Raw genomic sequence first — 21,417 nt, 5'->3', positions numbered from 1 at the left:
CAGATATACTACGTAAGAGCTCCTCCTAATTGCGAGTCCAGTCTTTTAGGCAGTCCGCCACTTCGGTCGCTTAAGCGGTTAGCATCAGATGAATGACTGACGTATGTCAGATTTGGAGTTTCTAAGAGAAAAATTTTCTGTACCTATATTTTGTACCTCTTTAGCACTACAGTACGAAACGTGAGATTTCCCAATGGATTCTGCTGTGTGACACTTGATACGACTGTGAACGTTGCAGCAGAACGAATCATACCTCAGTGGTGGATATGTGGAATACAATAACACGACGTTTTTATTTAAAAAAAGAAAAACATTCCTTTACATTTGTAATTTCCCCGCAAAGGAGAAACAATTACTGTTTCCAAAAGGGCCTGAAGCTACTGCTGTAATTTCGCTGCAGTGTGTACGGTAGCCAGCTGGGTACATAAAAGCAACAAAAAACGGAGATGTAATCTCATTTTGCCGCCGGTCGAAAGCGCGAAACAGAATCAGCCGAACATAACTCGTTTTCCGCCGGTCCGATTTCAGAAGCAGCAGTAGCAGCGGCAGTAGTAGGTAGGCGGGCAGACTCCGAAGGGGGACAGATGATCAGATTCCGACGTCAACAGCAGGCAGATCGAGAAGACTGCGCATTATGTAGCCAGGTGTCACTAGGACCTGCTGCAACTGCTGTACAATTCGTGGGATACTTCCCACGATAAACAACAGAAATACACAGTCACATCTAAAATACTGTTCTCCACTGACCGCTTACGCCTTATGGATTGGCGCACTGTATTAGAATTTTAATACTAACGCGGGTGTTGGAAACACGCTAAGGTTTAAGAGCCTAAATAATGCTATAGTGCAAAAAATCTGTGATTTAACATTACTGTACTGAAGTCTTCCCGAGTTTGTACAGTTTCTGTGCATTGGCAATATTATTTTAAACATTAACACCACAACTTGTAACAAGAAATTTCTTTCTTCCTATGTTCAATTGATATACAGAGTGTTTCAAAAAACCACCTATAAACTTTAGGAACAGGTTCCGCAACCAAATCAAGAAAAAATTTCCAGTACACAATGGCTCTAAGGCCCATTTCTTAAGATGAATGAGCACTTATTCATACTCGATATTATGAAACACATCTCTTCCACTGCAAGCTTTTTGATTTTCATATTTTGCGAGTAGATAGTATGGATCAGTGAACAAGTACTCATAGCTCTTAAGGTATAAATTTTAGAGCACAAGTTTACAAAACCTTTTTACTTCTCATCTGTCTGTTTTCCGACATATATATCCACGGCAAAGGCGTACCAGTCTTGGCAATAAAGAGCGAATTTTCCGACCACACTTCGATGGTTAGCTTGGTATATGCTGGTGAAAACTAGATGTGACAGGTGATGACAATGGAGAAGCGTATTTCTTCGGTAAAAATAGAAAGATGTTTTCGATGGATAAAACAGAGATCGCTAGCTAACGTAAGAACAAGGCAACTCAACTTTGTCTTGCAGCTGCCTGGACTGCAACCGATGCCGAAAAGTCTCGGAGAAATGAGCCTCAAACACAGAAATATTTCTTTGAAAAACTAGAAACAGCCTTTTGTTGTCTTGTTTGAAGTGGAAAACAAGATATCATCCACGTCAACAATGAGGTGTGCCGATTTGGCTGAAGGATTGTAGGAGGGTCGCATGCAAACTGAAAGCAATTAAAATTTTATTCAGGGCTTCAGAAGCATACATAAGGTAATCACATTCTTCGTGATTTTTAAAATAAAAATTTGACGAAATTTCTCTCTTGACAGAATTATGGCGTGGAATAATCACTCTTAAGGCTGAAGCGATGAGTAGTAAACTCAAAGCTGATTCCAAATATAATTTGTCATATCCGAAATGTGTTTTTCCATACAGTTACGATGTGAGTTTGTGATTTTATCTCCATAATGACAGTCTGCGGGTGACTAGAGAGGTAACTATGTGCTGTGATTTTACTAATACATAAAATAAAAACAAAATGCAAACGCACAACAGAAAGTCATGAAAATATAAATTCAACAAAACAGTGGCTTTGCACATTATAAATAAAAAGACGGTCTGAGAGACCACTCCATAGTAACCGTGTTCCTGTCAACATCCATAGTCGCTAAGGGTTAAAAGGAGCGCACCGAACGGGCTTTATAACACTGTGAAACAGACTGCAGTTGCTCCTTGTGACGTAGTTTGGGAGAGCGGAGACAAGCCGCTCACTCTTCAGTTTGCCGAGGGACTATATATACTTCAGGCTGAATGGTGGCTGTTTAGAGTAATACAAAGGTGCGGTCTTAATATTTTTCTAATAAATTTTCCTTTATTGAGCCACTATTTTATTTACAGGCTTAAGAGGATTACTTGTCGGATAGTCCCCGTAAATAAGGAACATCTCTGAAAAGTCAATACAGAAAAGCTTTTAGCGTATAATAAGCCGTGTAACTCGCTTCACCTTAATTCCCGCAGCGTGGCGAACAAGCAGGTCAACGAAAACTGCGCTGGGGTTTCGCGCCACACAACACGGCCGTGACAAAGGGCCGGGAACCGGTTTGCGGCGTCACGTGTACAGCGGAGGGGGAGGGGCCACTGGGAAGTCAAAGGTCGTCCTGCTGCCAGCATGAACCGGACAGCAAAAAGTCCAGGCCGAGATTGCGTTCTCCACAGCCTGGCACCGGCAGCGAACATTTTACGCTCTTTGCTCGTCAACGTGATGCTGTCAGCAAGCTATTTGGGGGGAGTCCATAAGATTTTAAGTGAAGAGAAAAATCACATCAAAACTTACTAGAATATTGCAGTCATTCAAACGCATTCCCTGTAATCGACGTAAGAAATCCGCCGACCAGCCAATGAGCTCAACAGAGTAGCTAGGTGTTTTGCTACTAACGAACCTTTTTCGTCATGTGTTGATTTCCACTTCCTTTTTTTTTTTATTATGAACAGAGAGATGAATTTGCGATGGGAAGCCTGATGTCACCTATTATTGCAGATTTGTTTGTGGAAAACTTTGACGAATGTGCTTTGCAGTCGGCGACTTTGAAACTTGTGTGTTTTTTCAGATATGTAGTCGGTACTTTTGTTGTAATTTTTTAATTCCTTAGTTGCTTCAAAATTCTTGGATATTTTCTTTGTTTGGTCTTATGGCGTAAGAATTTGAACGACTTTTTACAACATTTGAATTCAATCCTCCCGCATATTCGTTTCACAATGGAGGAGGGAAAGGGTGGCTGCCTACCGCTCCTTCAAGTGTTGGTCAAGAGGAAGGTTGTTGGTTCGTCGGGACATGCTGTTTATAGGAAGTCTACACACGCTGACTTGTATTAACAACCTGATAGCTGAAACTTCCTGGCAGATTAAAACTGTGTGCCGGACCGAGACTCGGACTCGGGACCTTTGCCTTTCGCGGGCAAGTGCTCTGTTAATATCCGGCTCAGCATGAAGCGGTATTTCGTACCTTGGTTCACAAGACCCATGGCATTTCAGACGCCGTGAGTTTGCTATTTGAGTTAACCAATCTTGAGGTCACATTTCGTCAGATTGGATATAGTGCGCTATAGGCCAACGCGCACCGGGTGAGTGACAAAAATACCGAGCTGGAACAAAAGCCTTTCACAGGGAGCGTCTCGAAAAAGATTGGTCATATTTTGCTGAAACATGTTGTGAAATGTGTCTTCCGACTTCCATTTAGGATCAGGGTCCTTTTAGATTCAGTTAAGGACGATCTTGGTTTGAGTAAGGCGGGTATCTATCCTGTTCTTTGCAGTTATGGCTTGTCACCTTAGACTATCAGGACCGCGGAGGATCGGTGTACCGAGCGTAAGCGCCACAGAGGCTTACAACAGCCAGCAAATTGGCTACTGCAGAACACTGTCTTGGCACTACCTACACAATATAGCAACACAGAGAGTGTGGCATTGGGGTAGTATTATGAAGGAAACAGTTGAAACTATCGGTAACTTTTGGCATCAGCCATCTTTGGTTGTGTGGTGCCGCTAGTGTTTATAATGCTGTGTGTGTGTTATCTTTCCTGTATTGCTCTGCAATCGAGATTTTAAACTGACTTGCACAGTGCTACTTCTTGCAGTTTCGCCTTGAAAATGATAGGGCGGTCACCTGTCGAAATATCGGCGGTTGTCGACGACGTCATCCTGCTGAATTCCCTCAAGTTATCTAAGTAAGTCTGAAAGAAGAAGAACGAACTGGCAAACCATCTCCTCTGTGAAGAACCGGGAAACGCAAGTGAGGTGGAGCTCAAAGACAGGCGTTTCATAATGGAGGCGACTGTCGAAAAAATGAAAATTACCTTTGCATAAGTTTTCAATATCATGCACATTTTAAACAAGACAACAAAGGCCGCCGTCCGCTGGTTGCCGCGACATCCCCTACCCACTTTTAAAAGCCTGCCGAACCGCGGCAGAAGTGGAAATGTTACAACTGTGGTAGGCCAATACAGATGTCTTCTTTAGCAGTCTACTCGTCATGAAAAAGTGCTTGGTGTAGCGCTGTTATGCCCACACAAAGGAGCAAAGCAAGCACTGAAGACGTGTGGAGTCACTACTGCCGAAAAAGTGGAATACTCAACCATATCGGATAAGCTAATGCTCAGGGTTTTGAGACTGCTAGGGTGTGATGTTAAGAGATTACGCTCTTAGGAGGAAAACCATCACAGATATCTTAAGTTACAGGAGGCTGTTGAAGAGATACGTGCTTCATGAGAATGCCCCAGCTGATTCTGTACACGACACACACATTTTGTATGACTCCCTAATATTGTCACAACATGGCACCCAGTGACTTCTTCCTCTTTCCTCGGATGAAGCAATCACTGTGTAGCAACCGGTTCCAGAAAGACAATGAAGCCATTTTCCAGGTGGAAAGTTTCACGTTTCGTAAACAGCCAGAAAGCAGACTGCTGCAGCCGCGGTCACAGCTGAGTCATTCATCATTAAGAAATATGTGTCCACTGAATGGTGAATGTGTACAGAGGACTAGCGCTGTCACCAAGGTTCATGTTGGGAGCTAGATTTTTTTCCCCGAGATGACGTAGAAACATTGCGACCACCCTTCGCATGTGTGCCAAAAATCTACAAGATATTGGATATTGGATCCTCTATTTTATTCGCTGCGTGTTTGCTGTTTATATCCTGCGCAGTCCAAAACTCGCCTACGTAAGTTAAATAGACAAAATCCGCAGGAAGGTAACACAATTTATTCGCCAACAGCTCTCCTCCCAGTACCTGCGAAAAATCACCCAATTAAAGCGAGGCGCTGGATTTGATGAACGGGAAAATAGAGAATGGTCCCAGCTCGACCACCTGGAGGGAGCCTGCAGCGTGACGTGAGTGGCGGGAGCGCAGCCCATCACAGTGGACCTTTCACCGCTGTGCTGTGGTCGGCGGCAGCTGATTAACCGACTATTGACAGCCCCGTCCGATACACAAAGCTATTACCTCCGCCTTTAATTTCCAACCGCGGGATTAAAACACAGAAATGGCGAGAGCGCGACAAAAGGCCCGCCTGTCGACTGTTCTATACGTCCAGCGAGCCGGCGCTTGCGGCTTTGGACGCAGCTGCCCCCTGTGCGTAGCTGGCGCTTTGGTCGTGCAGCGTTCAGACCCCCCCCCCCCCCCCCCTTCTACACCCAAACGCCCCCCTCGTTCTATTCGCTTTTTATTATCCCAGCTTTATTCGTTATTTTTAATTATGCTCGCGGTTGGCTGGTAAAACGAGCGAAATGTTCCCCAGCGGAGAGGCGCTATGCTGGCGCGTTACGGTGCCGCATGACACATTTAGCACTGTTCCGCGAGAGGCGACATAAGGTTTTATGCCTTTTCGTTTCCGAAACGGGAAGAATGCGCAATATATGCCCGCAGTCGTTAAAGGACACAGCGAATGATGCACTGTATCTAGACGATGAATGTTCCCTCGTCAAACTTAGCTTAGTGTCAATTTGCACTCTGTTCCGTACACTGTAGTTGCTTGTCGGGTAAACGAGAGACAGAACGCTTTAGAAGAGTAATATCTGTTAACATCGAGCCTCGCGAGAGTAAAGGCTGGAACTAAAAGAGATCAATAAATACTGGAAAAAACAGAAAATAAACGAAAAAAAGAAGAGGAATTATAATTGGTACGTGATAATAATTGGTCAATACAAAGATAAAAAAGAAAAGAAATTAAGATTATAACTAAAGAGACATTTCAGCAGCAGGAAGTGCCAGGAAACCGAACTTCTCTTCAAAGAACTAGCCACCAACAGCAAAAAATATTCTCTATAAAAAAAATGTTCAGACAGAGTGATGTGATTCGATGAGCCCTCTGACAAGCATAAGCGAATTGCAGAATAGTCATACAGAAGTAGCTGCAGACGTAAAATGACACAACAAACAGAGGCTACCCTACACTAATTTTAACGGTTAAGTATTTCTACGATATCAACGTTATTGGAGACGGACCACTAGCTGGGTTAGGGGATGACGGAAGAAGTAGGTGACTTAAAGAAACTGAGGAAAACCGAAATGGCTGGACGCTCTTCTCGGGTTGGACATTTTTTTACTAAAGTCAGGGATCGCTTTATAGCCTTACATTCGGTACAGTAGGACAGGTATTTGGGGGTACTTGTCTCCTGACAGTGGGACACTGACTTGCGTCAGTGTTTTATTTTTACTTTTGGATCAAGTTCCAACACTCTTCGAAGAAAAACCAGTGTATTAACTCGGCAGCTATCAACGTTACAAATAATCGGTGTATACCAGAAAATTTCTCATGTTTACCGCTTAGTGACAATCGTGCCTCGATATATTTGCCCGTATTTTGAGTGAGCTGTCTTAGTTCTCCCAACATGAATTAAGAAAAATAGTGTCCATATTGATGTAGTACTATCTGGATAATGGAGTGATGATAAACACACTGCTTTGAACCTTGTAATTGATCCATACACATCTGTAATAAAGTTCTGGGATCAAGAGTGAAGACCGCCCTTTCAGACGTGCATAATGTTTCTGGTCTTATTTGATCAAACTGCAGACGAAACCAGAACTGTACAGCGACTACTGATAATGCTTTAGAATATAACTGCTGCGTCCGCAGCCACACGACGCACAGTGACAGAACCAGCGGGCGCCACCAAGCATACTTCACGGCTGGCGCCTCAAGGCTCAAAACAGTCGCCGCCTAGACGCCGCTCGTAATCTGAAACCAATTACTGCTTCTGCCACGAAGCCTTCCGAGGTTCAGGTCCATCCAGCGCTAGTTCCGTCAGCCGCCACAGAGGCGCTCATACCGCAACTGGTTTTCTGCTTTCGCCGAAGAGATCACAGGTGCAACATCATTCTGCCGGTCGCGGACTGATGTGAGTGAACCGAGTAGTTCCTACACTTCCACAGTTGCGATTCATCAGTACTTCGTGCTAGAGTTCCAGCAACTGATCATCCGCGGCCGCCCTAATAGCAAGACGCTACTTACGAGTGCTCATTGGACAGGCAAAAGTCGAGTGTCTAGTGCAACTCAGATTAATAACTGTCCTAGACAGCAGCCCAAGGCCGGCCGCTGTGGCCGAGCGGTTCTAAGCGCTTCAGTCTGGAACCACGCGACCGCTACGGTCGCAGGTTCGAATCCTGCCTCGGGCATGGATGTGTGTGATGCACTTAGGTTAGTTAGATTTAAGTAGTTCTAAGTTCTAGGGGACTGTGTTCAGAGCCATTTCAACCAACCAGCAGCCCAAACAGATCTCTCTGGATTAAATAGTTAACATCCAGCGTGTTAAGCTACTTAAGAATAGGACTTTAACGCCAGTGCCAAGCACTTACGGGTATCGACAGTGAAAGTTGAGTGTTGTTTATTTATATTATTGTAGTAAATGTGTTCCATACTGTGCTTGCCCATATAACTGTTTTAGAGGTCACGTTCTATGACCACATGTGTTGCAAAGCGTGGAAGCCAGCTACCTCGTACCTCAACGAATATTCCGCGGGAGGAGATTCGCTTCCTTGATACCTTGGATGTTGGGCTCTGGACTTGCTTTAGTGGATGCAACAAGAATGAAACACCTGCGAAATACAATTACTGCAATCTCGAGGCAGTCTATAACCAACACTTGCCAGTCTGCGTATGAAACTGTCTTCTCCTGGGGAAAAATAATAATCAACGTCTTCTACGACTGTCTACATCGAGCGATCGACTGAAAGAAAGCCAGTCCCATGGCGGAGTTCCAGGTTCGTCATTATTCTGATGAGCGAAAAACATGATTAATATCTAAATAGCAGAGTTAAGAGCGAGTCCAATTACAGCAAAAATTTGAGCGCTATACATGAAGAGTTCACGCTCCAGTATTGTACATGCCTATTACTCAACTGACTTATCTACTGCTAGCATGGCTAAACTTCCCCTGCAAACAGTGCACAACGACCCCAGCCTCGAAGGACGAACACGCCGCCAATTGGGAACAAATGAGGCGTGTCTACATTGCCCCGATATCGGTGGAAGAGCAGAGCTCGGACTGGTACGATAATGTCACAGTTGTGAACCGTCACGGGCACCGTAGTTGAGCCATCGTCTCGGCTGGGCTGGGCTGGGCTGTGTGCACGGGGCGGAAAATGTAATGCGGCGGTTCTGTCCGTTGTTGCCGTTAATCACGTGCGCGTCCTCGACTGTCCTGCCGAGGCCGATTTCGCGCTCCATTAGGAAAGGCAGTCGGCTCCTGCCCGGCTGAGGCCAATGCCCGATTGCCTCGCAGTGCCGATTGAGTTTGCGTGTCCTCTTGCTTCACGCTTTCTGGAAGAGCGAGATTCACGTCCGACTATTCACCTTTAGCTCTTCAATGGAGGTGAATGATACGATGGTTCCTTGAACAAGGACAAAGCAGGTCTCTCTTACGTTGCTGTGCACTTAGAGTTTGTGTTGTTTGTCTAATGACTAATTGGTCGCTCAGATATTAACGTCTGTATTCCTCCATCCCTCCCTCTTACCTCAAATGCAGAGAGGAGAAACTGTGGAAGATAGGAGCTAATATCACATATCTCAATACAGAATTAATTCTCATGAAAAAAAAAAAAAAAAAAAAAAAAAAAAAAAAAAAAAAAAAAAAAAAGCTGAGTGGTTCTAAATGATGCGCTTTGAGCTTCTGAGCTCGGTTTTGTGTTTTCCGTGGCTGAAACTGTGCTTCGGTGTGACTGAACAGCCCTCACGTAAATAATATAGACAATCAAGCTCTATAGAAGCATAAGAATCATCTCTGGGAACTATTCCACTGTACTGATTTCCGACACTCAGACACTCAGCCCCTTCTCAGTTGAGAAGACAAGAAGTCTTGTTCAAAGAATATTCCACAATAATGAACAATATTTAATTTACCATTCATGAAATTATTCCCGAATTGACAAAAAAGAAAACTACTTCTTTCCAGAAATGCATTCCTGGGACTGGCGCAACTGGTTGCTGATAGCAACTTTAGCACTGACAGCAAACTGCGTGAAGCTTGGGGTTACGAATGCACCACCTGAAGTGAGACATTTTATTGACCCTGTACAGACACACAAGAGCTTTGTACTCCCACGGCGTGAGCGGAAGTACATAAAAATGCATCCGAACAGGACATGGAGTGTGTGCATAAGGCCCGCAAAAATTAGGTAAGGAATCCCTGCGATTGCGGAGCCCCAAACCAGACCATCAGGCACACTGTAGATGAGTACAAAGTGAGAGACTGCCTGACTTATACAAACGACTTCTTTCATGGTTACGCCAGCAAGGCTTGACCGGATAATGTTCGAGTACAGCATTAGAAGTGTGCTGCTTGACACAATATGAAACGGAATGAACATTTAATGGCTGTAATAGGGAAGACAAATGGTCGACTTCGATCAATTGGGATAACCGTTGCAAAGCATGGTTCATCTGTAAAAGTGACCGTTTGTGTGGTATTAGTGCGACCCACTCTTGGGTACTGTTTGAATGTCTGGGATCCGCACCAGGTCGGATTAAAGAAAGACATCGAAGCAATTCAGAGGTGGGCTGGTAGATTTGTTACTGGTAGGTTCGAACAACACGCAAATACTACAGAGGTGCCTTGTGAGCTTAAATAGGAATCGCTGGAGGGAAGGCGACGTTCTTCTAGATGAGCACTATTGAGAAAATTTTTAGGCTGACTGCAGAACGATTCTTTTGCCGCCAACGTACATTCTGCTTAAGGACCAAGAAGATAAAATAAGAGAAATCAGGGCTCGTACGGAAACATATGGACAGTCGTTTTTGTCTCCCTCTGTTTGTGAGTGCAAAAGGAAAGGAAATGGTTCAAATGGTTCTAAGCACTATGGGGCTTAAGATCTGAGGTCATCAGTCCCCTAGACGTAGAACTAATTAAACCTAATTAACCTAAGGACATCACACACATCCATGCCTGAGGCAGGATTCGAACCTGCGACAGTAGCGATCGCGCGGTTCCAGACTGAAGCGCCTAGAACCGTGAGGCCACAGAGACTGGCGAAAGGAAATGACTGGCAGTGGTATAGGGTACCCTCCGCCACGCACCGTACGGTGGCTTGCGGAGTATGAATATAGATGATAGATAAGGGCACTGGATATTTGTATACAACAACTATTTCTTAGTTTAATGTATCATTTGTATTTACATCTTTTTCCATGTTCCTGATGTGTCACGCTGCATGCTGCAATAACTTTAAAAATAGACGTTCACAGCCCAAGAGCGCTGATGAATACTGCTTTCGATACTATATCTTGCACATAAATTTAATTTACAGCTCCGAATTCACTTCAGCGGACATAATAGCTGTCAAGCTCATGTAAGTGCTTCATTGCCGGCAGAGTTTATGTAGTCACCACGGAACGTAGTACCGAGCAGAGTTTCTTTAAACGAAAACAAATATACCACCAGTCATAGCAAAACCTTTTATTGTTAAGTTGGTTTTAACATGAAAGTAAAGGATAAGGCGGGAACTATAACTTTTTGATATTATTCTACTGGTTTTTACATTCGTTATCATGACGAATACGGTAAAGTAAAACAGTTGCTTAATAGATTTTAACTTTCTTGACAGATTAAAAGTGCGTGCAGATCGGAACTCTTACTGCCACACCAACGTTTCGTGCGCAACGCTACAAAATTTAAATAATAAAATTCCGGCAGTCAATTTATTATTTACAAGATAAAGAGTATTTATACACTTACCAACTTCCTACAAATATAACTTCTGATTTGAGAAATTACGCTGAAACAGCCAGCTGAGCCATCCAACACATCTCACCGACCAACACAAATCATCGTCTATTAGCATTTCTCTCCAACTCTTCCAAACTTTCCCCTGTTACAAAAACTATCCTCAATTATTCTTAAATAGAAAAAATTGTGTTTTATTCCATAAACATCGATGGATTGTTAAAGTGGACGCAGTCTGGTAGCCATTTCGGTTTTAGGTCAGAGGTTAGATTGATCAGCGGGGTTTTAAATGACGTGGGTGTTACGGCTTACCGACGCTATTCACAACCCTGGCGTGATGCGACATTACTGCAGTCGTTACGTAGGGTTAGAGTAATCCTCCTCTAACGACTGTCGTTAAGTTTAAAAAAAGTAAAAAAAATATAAACCAGATCATTATGGTGCGTTGCAATTTGCTCTACCACGGATGATGTGAATCAAGACGCGTATTCAGGAGCAGCGGGCTGCAAAATTTCTGAACCAAACGACCTCGTCGAGGCGTACAGTTCCGGCGAATGTTGGAATTTGCGTTGTTACAGTGTTGTTTGGCCGTATCCTCTTGCCATGACAGTCCACTTGACACAGGAAATATCACAGAACGGGTCTGAAAAATGGGTCGGTGTAACAAGCTATGCTGACACGCTGTTTTAGCAAATAATACCAGACAACAGACATTGCGCCAGCTTTTGCAGCACGAGTACAATGAGTTAATACATATGATATACCAAAAATCGTTCTCTGTCTTAAAAATCTTAAGTCATCTAGATCGCACTACGAATTTTTTACGTATTTTCTTACGTTTGCTGTCAAAAAGCACTCCACCAACAAAATTTAAGCATACAAACTAGGATAAAAGGTTATTTCTTTCCTTTCTTTCACAGCAATTCACTATCATAATCTACGACAAGTTAAAATTGTGAAGTGATGCAATGTTTTGGAGGGAAAGACTGCGTAGTTTGGAAACAGGTGTTTCAGAAGCAATGTCCAAATGCTGAACATACACAACTGACAATTCCTGTTAGCAACAAACGCATAAATTGTGTGTGTTCAGCCATTGGTCATAAACCTGTGACCTACTGTGTTTTGTAAATATTGTAAATTTAATCAACACATAATCACAACTTTCATTTTTATGTGTTAAATGTCTGTAAACAATATTGTTAAAGAAAAAATGTTTTCGCATATGACCTGATGCTAAATATATAATGCTATGTTACAACAAAAATGAATTCGAGCGTTTTTATCGATTAAGCAACATTTCACATATAGACATTTACGTGTCAGCGGACGAAAACACTGTTTTCTGAAACGAGGAAAAATCACTCACTACACGAAAATACGAACGTGATTTGTATGACATCAGGCGAACAGGCCCTCATACTTAGCAGAAGAAACTATTTTCTAGCCATTTTTATGCGCTCAGAACTGAAAAGAGCGGCTTGATGCGATCGACGGGCATTTTAGAGACACTGTCCAACACATCTGTCGAAAGCTTCACCACATCATGGCTGGCTGCTGTATTTATTGAAATAATATAATCCACAGCCATGGACTCAACCGGCAGTAAAATGGATGAATTACAGTTGAACTTAATCTACTTGTATAGTATTTTACCAGACTGGTGACGATGGTATTTCACTGCAGATCAGACTGATGTATTTCCAGCAAGGCAGCGCACCACCACATTACGCCCGTGCAGCCTGTGTCTATCTGGAGTGCAAATTTCGGTGAAGGAGTTTATGATGCCGCTTGATTCCCTGTAGTTATCGGTTGCACCAACCAGAAGGTCAGCCAACGGTGAAATCAAATAACAGAACGCCAAACTCCTCAAGAGAAGTACATTTCGTTTGGATCAAATCTCTTGCCTCAAAAAAGGTACCTAACTGAGATAACGCGATTCTGCGTTCCGTCAGATAATATGCAGATTGCGTGGGCATTATCTGCAGAATGACAGGGTTAGAGTCAGAGGGAACGCAGCATGGGCGCAAATATGTCAGCTGTAGCAGTAGCGTAGTTTTAGTGCTGTACATTTTATGCACTGCTACGGCTATACTTACAGTGAAGGTATTTATCTAGAAAGACCAAGTTAACACCTGTGAACAGTGAACACAAGGAATTTGGAACCCGAATTAAATCAGAGCTATTTTGAATTGCGCCGCCCTTCTGATATCCACAGGTTGAGCTGACATAGGTTGCAGCGCAGAAGTTCAAGTTTACCTGTCCTCTGAGGGAAGAGTGTCCCCTGAGGGAAAAGTGAGGTTTCTCATCTGTTGAACTGCCATCTCTCCTTGCGTTGCTCGACGGGCGTTCTTTTACGCAAATGAGGCTCTTTTGTAGCGCTGCAATCACTTTTCAACCCGAGAAGCTTTGAAAGCGAAGTACCCTTCCTGAACACAACAGTGGCATTTTTTTCTGACATATCTAAAATAGGACATCCTGAGCAGCTGAGGTGTATCCAGAGCTACAGGGCACGATGCGCCGGTGTGGAATTGAAAGGCTGGATACCACGTAATTTATGAGACACACTGAAATGAGAAACGATGTAGGTAATCATGGTGATGGACGAATTACAAACACAAAGAAATGGGTAAGACAAAATTGTCACTATGTTTAATGATATTTCTTCATGCAAACGACGGCCGAAGATCACGAGAAGAAAGCCAACTGGTAATATGTCAGATGAATAATAACTGTGCCGGCCGGGGTGGCCGAGCGGTTCTAGGCGCTACAGTCTGGAACTGCGCGACCCCTGCGGTCGCAGGTTCGAATCCTGCCTCGGGCATGGATGTGTGTGATGTCCTTAGGTTAGTTAGGTGTAAGTAGTTCTAAGTTCTAGGGACTGATGACCTCAGAAGTTAAGTCCCATAGCGCTCAGAGCCATTGGAACCAATAATAACTGCAATTAACTGTCGTCAGTACGAGCACCACTAAAGGCCAACTTCGCTCACAAAATTTATCTACGCTTATGTTTTACTTATTGTGCACGATCTCTGAAATATTCTCCTCTACAACTGATACACTGCTCCCAACGCCGTTTTCACTTCCGGAAGCAGTCTTGGTACGCCTTTTCCTGGATAGCGCGAATGACTGTCTGCGAATTTTCTTTTACATTGTCTATCGTTATAAATCTTCCGTCCTTTTAACGGGGTTTTCAACTTTCGAAATAAAAAAAACCGCAAGGACTAGGTCTGGAGAGTACGAAGGATGAAGCAGCACAGTAATTTCGTTTCTTGTACAATAATCACGCGCACCAACAGGGATGAATGTGCGAGTGCGTTATCGTGATGCAAGAGCCACAAATTTTCTCACCAAATTTCAGGCTGTTTCCTTCTCACGTTTTCTCGCATGCGTCGCAACACGTTCCGATAGCACCATCGCTTACCAGTTTGTCCCTGTGACACGAATTCATGATTAGCTTATCCTTCAACGTCAAAGAAAACTATCAGCCTGGCTTTGACATTTGACCTGACCTGACGAGCTTTCTTGGTCTTGGAGAACCTTTTCAGACCCACTGTCAAGGTCGAACCTTGGTCTGAACATCATAAGCGTAGACCCATGTCTCATCACCAGTTATGATTCTCGTAAGGAACATCTCATTTTCATTTGCGCGATCCACAAATTACGAGGCGAAGGACTTTCTGGTCTTGACCAGTGTGCTGTGGGTCCAACTTGGCGGCAACACGATGCATTACAAGATGATGTGTCAGGATTTCATTACATGATCCAACGCACAATTTCGTTGACGCTCCTGACATAAGCGTCGTCGGTAGACGTCGAATGGCGTCCTCAACTAGAGTCATCTTTAACTTCCGTCCGGCCATTTTAACCGTGTGAACCATTCATAACACCGATTACGGCTTAAGCACTCATGACCGTAGGCTTCTTGCAACATTTTCTGTGTCTCTGTAAAGGTTTTCTCGAGTTTCACGCAACATTTAATGCAGACACGTTGCTCTTCTAACTCTGCCATCTCGAAACTCGCAAACTGTGCGACACAAAATTCTACTCAATACAGCACTGAACAACAAGTAACAGACATACAACAATTAATCCTTCGGCAGTTATACATCGTTACTTAGGCAATAAGTCAGTGGCTTCATTTTACACAACGTGATCCACAGTCGGCTGGGATTTCTCGCACCTCAGCAATCATATACCTGGCAGTTATGTGTATACAACAGGTGCTATGGCAGCAACGTTCGACCCGGATCGTGCGCTAGCGGTGGTGGGCACCTCCATCAGAAAAATTTGGCGGGTGACGGGAGGAGAGATGTTAGCGTGCAATCCCTCATCATCATATTGTGCTGGCTAACGTCCGCACTCCCCCACTCTGCCGTTGTTCACTGTGATCCGTCAGGTGGTTGAGACGCTAGAACTAAGTCGGTACCTCAATTCTAAGTAGCAAGAAAAATGTTCGTTCGCTACTTTCGACCGAGTCACTGAAGAGTGCTGCCCTCTCTGGTGGTATCTGTAGCTGTAGGACAATGGTCAGTAGAATACCCCACCAGGGTCAGGGAACGGTACACTCGCCGCGGCGAAGGTAAGGACTTCGCGTGAATGGACCCTCCGTCGGTCGGCCGACTGTCTTTATAGCGTGGCAGAGCGCCGTGGAAAACGGCAAATATTTATATTTTGACTTGTAAATATTAACATAAATGTGAATAATGAACATTATACAATCTTCCTAAATTCATGGTCCGCCGGTACATTTGTTGTTGTTGTGGTCTTCAGTCCTGAGACTGGTTTGATGCAGCTCTCCATGCTACTCTATCCTGTGCAAGCTTCTTCATCTCCCAGTACCTACTGCAACCTACATCCTTCTGAATCTGCTTAGTGTATTCATCTCTTGGTCTCCCTCTACGGTTTTTACCCTCCACGCTGCCCTCCAATGCTAAATTTGTGATCCCTTGATGCCTCAAAATATGTCCTACCAACCGATCACTTCTTCTAGTCAAGTTGTGCCACAAACTTCTCTTCTCCCCAATCCTATTCAATACCTCCTCATTACTTATGTGATCTACCCACCTTATCTTCAGCATTCTTCTGTAGCACCACATTTCGAAAGCTTCTATTCTCTTCTTGTCCATACTAGTTATCGTCCATGTTTCACTTCCATACATGGCTACACCCCATACAAATACCTTCAGAAACGACTTCCTGACACTTAAATCTATACTCGATGTTAACAAATTTCTCTTCTTCAGAAACGATTTCCTTGCCATTGCCAGTCTACATTTTATATCCTCTCTACTTCAACCATCATCAGTTATTTTAGTAGCCGGCCGGTGTGGCCGTGCGGTTCTAAGCGCGTCAGTTTGGAGCCGCGTGACCGCTACGGTCGCAGGTTCGAGTCCTGCCTCGGGCATTGATGTTTGTGATGTCTTTAGGTTAGTTAGGTTTAAGTAGTTCTAAGTTCTGGGGGACTGATGACCTCAGTAGTTAAGTCTCATAGTGCTCAGAGCCATTATTTTAGTCCCTAAATAGCTAAACTCCTTTACTACTTTAAGTGTCTCATTTCCTACTCTAATTCCCTCAGCATCACCCGATTTAATTTGACTACATTCCATTATCCTCGTTTTGCTTTTGTTGACGTTCATCTTATATCCTCCTTTCAAGACACTGTCCATTCCGTTCAACTGCTCTTCTCCGGCCGCGGTGGTCTCGCGGTTCTAGGCGCGCAGTCCGGAACCGTGCGACTGCTACGGTCGCAGGTTCGAATCCTGCCTCGGGCATGGATGTGTGTGATGTCCTTAGGTTAGTTAGGTTTAAGTAGTTCTAAGTTCTAGGGGACTAATGACCACAGCAGTTGAGTCCCATAGTGCTCAGAGCCATTTGAACCATTTTTCAACTGCTCTTCCAAGTCCTTTGCTGTCTCTGACAGAATTACAATGTCATCGGCGAACCTCAAAGTTTTTACTTCTTCTCCATGAATTTTAATACCTACTCCGAATTTTTCTTTTGTTTCCTTTACTGCTTGCTCAATATACAGATTGAATAACATCGGGGAGAGGCTACAACCCTGTCTCACTCCTTTCCCAACCACTGCTTCCCTTTCATGCCCCTCGACTCTTATAACTGCCGTCTGGTTTCTGTACAAATTGTAAATAGCCTTTCGCTCCCTGTATTTTACCCCTGCCACCTTTAGAATTTGAAAGCGAGTATTCCAATCAACATTGTCAAAAGCTTTCTCTAAGTCTACAAATGCTAGAAACGTAGGTTTGCCTTTTCTTAATCTTTCTTCTAAGATAAGTCGTAAGGTTAGTATTGCCTCACATGTTCCAACATTTCTACGGAATCCAAACTGATCTTTCCCGAGGTCCGCTTCTACCAGTTTTTCCATTCGTCTGTAAAGAATTCGCGTTAGTATTTTGCAGCTGTGACTAATTAAACTGATAGTTCGGTAATTTTCACATCTGTCAACACCTGCTTTCTTTGGGATTGGAATTATTATATTCTTCTTGAAGTCTGAGGGTATTTCACCTGTCTCATACATCTTGCTCACCAGATGGTAGAGTTTTGTCAGGACTGGCTCTCCCAAGGCCGTCAGTAGTTCTAATGGAATGTTGTCTATTCCCGGGGCCTTGTTTCGACTCAGGTCTTTCAGTGCTCTGTCAAACTCTTCACGCAGTATCGTATCTCCCATTTCATCTTCATCTACATCCTCTTCCATTTCCATAATATTGTCCTCAAGTACATCGCCCTTGTATAGACCCTCCTTCCACCTTTCTGCTTTCCCTTCTATGCTTAGAACTGGGTTTCCATCTAAGCTCTTGATATTCATACAAGTGGCACTCTTTTCTCCAAAGGTCTCTTTAATTTTCCTGTAGGCAGTATCTATCTTACCCCTAGTGAGATAAGCCTCTACATCCTTACATTTGTCCTTTAGCCATCCCTGCTTAGCCATTTTGCACTTTCTGTCGATCTTATTTTTGAGACGTTTGTATTCCTTTTTGCCTGCTTCATTTACTGCATTTTTATATTTTCTCCTTTCATCAATTAAATTCAATATTTCTTCTGTTACCCAAGGATTTCTATTAGCCCTCGTCTTTTTACCTACTTGATCCTCTGCTGCTTTCACTACTTCATCCCTCAGAGCTACCCATTCTTCTTCTACTGTATTTCTTTCCCCAATTCCTTTCAATTGTTCCCTTATGCTCTCCCTGAAACACTCTACAACCTCTCGTTCTTTCAGTTTATCCAGGTCCCATCTCCTTAAATTCCCACCTTTTTGCAGTTTCTTCAGTTTCAATCTGCAGCTCATAACCAAGAGATTGTGGACAGAATCCATATCTGCCCCTGGAAACGTCTTACAATTTAAAACCTGGTTCCTAAATCTCTGTCTTACCATTATATAATCTATCTGAAACCTGTCAGTATCTCCAGGCTTCTTCCATGTATACAGTCTTCTTTTATGATTCTTGAACCAAGTGTTAGCTATGATTAAGTTGTGCTCTGCTCAAAATTCTACCAGGCGGCTTCCTCTTTCGTTTCTTACTCCCAATTCATATTCACCTACTACGTTTCCTTCTCTCCCTTTTCCTACTGACAAATCCCAGTCACCCATCACTATTAAATTTTCGTCTCCCTTCACTATCTGAATAATTTCTTTTATTTCATCATACATTTCATCAATTTCTTCGTCATCTGCAGAGCTAGTTGGCATATAAACTTGTACTACTGTGGTAGGCGTGGGATTCGTATCTATTTTGGCCACAATAATGCGTTCACTATGCTGTTTGTAGTAGCTTACCCGCATTCCTGTTGTCCTATTCATTATTGAACCTACTCCTGCATTACCACTATTTGATTTTGTGTTTATAACCCTGTAGTCACCTAACCAGAAGTCTTGTTCCTCCTGCCACCGAACTTCACTAATTCCCACTATATCTAACTTTAACCTATCCATTTCCCTTTTTAAATTTTCTAACCTACCTGCCCGATTAAGGGATCTGACATTCCACGCTCCGATCCGTAGAACGCCAGTTTTCTTTCTCCTGATAACGACGTCCTCTTGAGTAGTCCCCGCCCGGAGATCCGAATGGGGGACTATTTTACCTCCGGAATATTTTACCCAAGAGGACGCCATCATCATTTAATCATACAGTAAAGCTGCATGTCCTCGGGAAAAATTACGGCTGTAGTTTCCCCTTGCTTTCAGCCGTTCGCAGTACCAGCACAGCAAGGCCGTTTATGCTTTACATTTTCGTCTGCGGACGCTAACATACTGTAAGTGCGTGAACGGAAAACCGGAGTTTATGGTCCAGTCCACAACGGGGTCACAAAAGATGAAATATAAGTCAAAACTGCGAATGGTTGGGTCGAGAGAAGACGCAGTGGTCAGCAAACTGGACTCGAATTCGCGAGGACGGTGGTGGCCAGCCATCCATGTTTCAGTTTTCCGTGATTTCCCTAAGTCGCTTACGGTGAATGTCGCTATGGTTCCTGTAGGACCGCATTGTAGATTTATCGTCCTATTCTTCTACAGCACAGCCTATTCCCTATCTCTACTCGTTGACGACGGGACGTTTGAATCCCAATCTTCCACCATTTTCGATACTTTTGTGAAGGAAATCGGCCGTGTCCTTTTCAATGGAACCAGCCCGGTGCTCACTTCAGGGATTAAGATAAACGGCAGGAAAAATTAAAATTTGTTTGGGCAGGCCGTAATTCAAACCCGTCTCCTTTTGCATGTGGGTCCGGTGCCGTAACAAGTGTTCCGTCTCGCTCTGTAGGGACGCAACACTTGAATAAATTACCCCAAAATATAAAAGATATTGACACAATTGGACAGTTCAAAACAAAACTAAAAAAAAATTTTATTAAATAAAAGTTATTACGCCGTAACGGACTATCCGAATTAAAACATGTAGTGTAATTAAAGGAGCCTGCATTGTAATACATGAGGAAATAATTATAATATGAAATCCAGAATTGTACAGTACTATAAGAAAATTACATAAGGATATAAAACTAATGTAAGATACCTTAAAAATGTGTGTAAATACTAATTTTATGTGTATAAATTGTAGGTATATTGTATTGTATATGATTTTCCTGACGAAATCCACACAATGTAAATTGTTACATGGATTAATAAAGAAATCAATCAATCAATCAATAGCCCGGGTCCGTCAACACCGACATTAGACTGTTGATGTTTGGAAACATGTTGCCTGGTCGGACATGTCTCGTTTCAAATTGTATCGAACACACTTGTCTAGTTTCAAACAAGCTACCTATACTTCGAGCAGTGCCTATTGATGAAAAATATGTCCCTTAAGTGCGTTGCTGTTAGTCCGGGGCCCAACAGATAAAAACATCAAGCAACTCTACGTATCAACCTAACTTCCACCACAACTTCGGTCATTGTATGACCTTTCATATTTTCTTCGTACAGGTGTTTTCCTTTTTCGGAACTGTTACTCATAAAAAGCGAATCATATGCGTTAACTAAATTTTAGTATTCTACAAAATGGGAAAAATCAGTGACACTCTAGTCGTAACTCATTTTTTAATTTAAAAATTGAAAGTCAAAAACAGAATTATAGTACTTGCAGGTTCTCAAACGTGTTTTTTTATTACTTTTTATTTCCTACCCCTGAAGGTAGAGCGAGCTGCGGAGTCAGGGAATTTTCAGCCTAATACCAGGCGAGCTGTTGGAGGGGAGGAGGCAGTCCCAATTGGGAATAATTGGGAGGGGTTTGCCTTACAACCTAGAGAAATCTACCGAAAACCTTGGTCAAAACCGGGCGTTGGGAAATATTTTTAATTTAATTATGGGATGGTGTGTCCCAGATAAAAAACATGAAGCCTAGTGTATGTATTTGTTCAGGTGCCTACTGAGTAGACGCGATGATATGTACAATGTCTCTAACGCTGAAGGTTTGTACTCATTATTTTTGCTCTTTTCATTCTCCACTCTAAGGAACGCCGAGAGTTGTTTTGGATCCGGCCCACAGTAGAGAGGCGGTTCTTCTCAGGCGACACCAGTCCAGCTATTAATGCAACAGACGGCGTCCCCAGTTGGGAATAAACTGCTGCTTTAAATTTCTTAAATATATACAGTGCAGTAAAATACAGGGTGGTCCAAAAGTCCGGAAACACCCTGATAAAATCCAAATGGAGTAGCAAACAAGGAAACAGAGTCCCTACACACGAGGAACGGGAAGGAGGAAACTTTATAGGCTATTCCACCAACATGGCGG

The 21,417-nt window shown here is 43.2% G+C and overlaps 1 protein-coding gene across 3 annotated transcripts in view; it reads right to left on the bottom strand.

The window, feature by feature from the left end:
* LOC124610289 (peripheral plasma membrane protein CASK) overlaps window positions 1-21,417 on the bottom strand; it is a 667,578-nt gene that overhangs the window by 506,717 nt on the left and 139,444 nt on the right. The window lies entirely within an intron of this gene.

Source organism: Schistocerca americana, chromosome 1, assembly GCF_021461395.2.
Source record: "Schistocerca americana isolate TAMUIC-IGC-003095 chromosome 1, iqSchAmer2.1, whole genome shotgun sequence".
Taxonomy (NCBI): domain Eukaryota; kingdom Metazoa; phylum Arthropoda; class Insecta; order Orthoptera; family Acrididae; genus Schistocerca; species Schistocerca americana.
The sequence above is the reverse complement of the archived record's forward strand: the minus strand, read 5'-3'. Positions and strand labels throughout refer to the sequence as shown.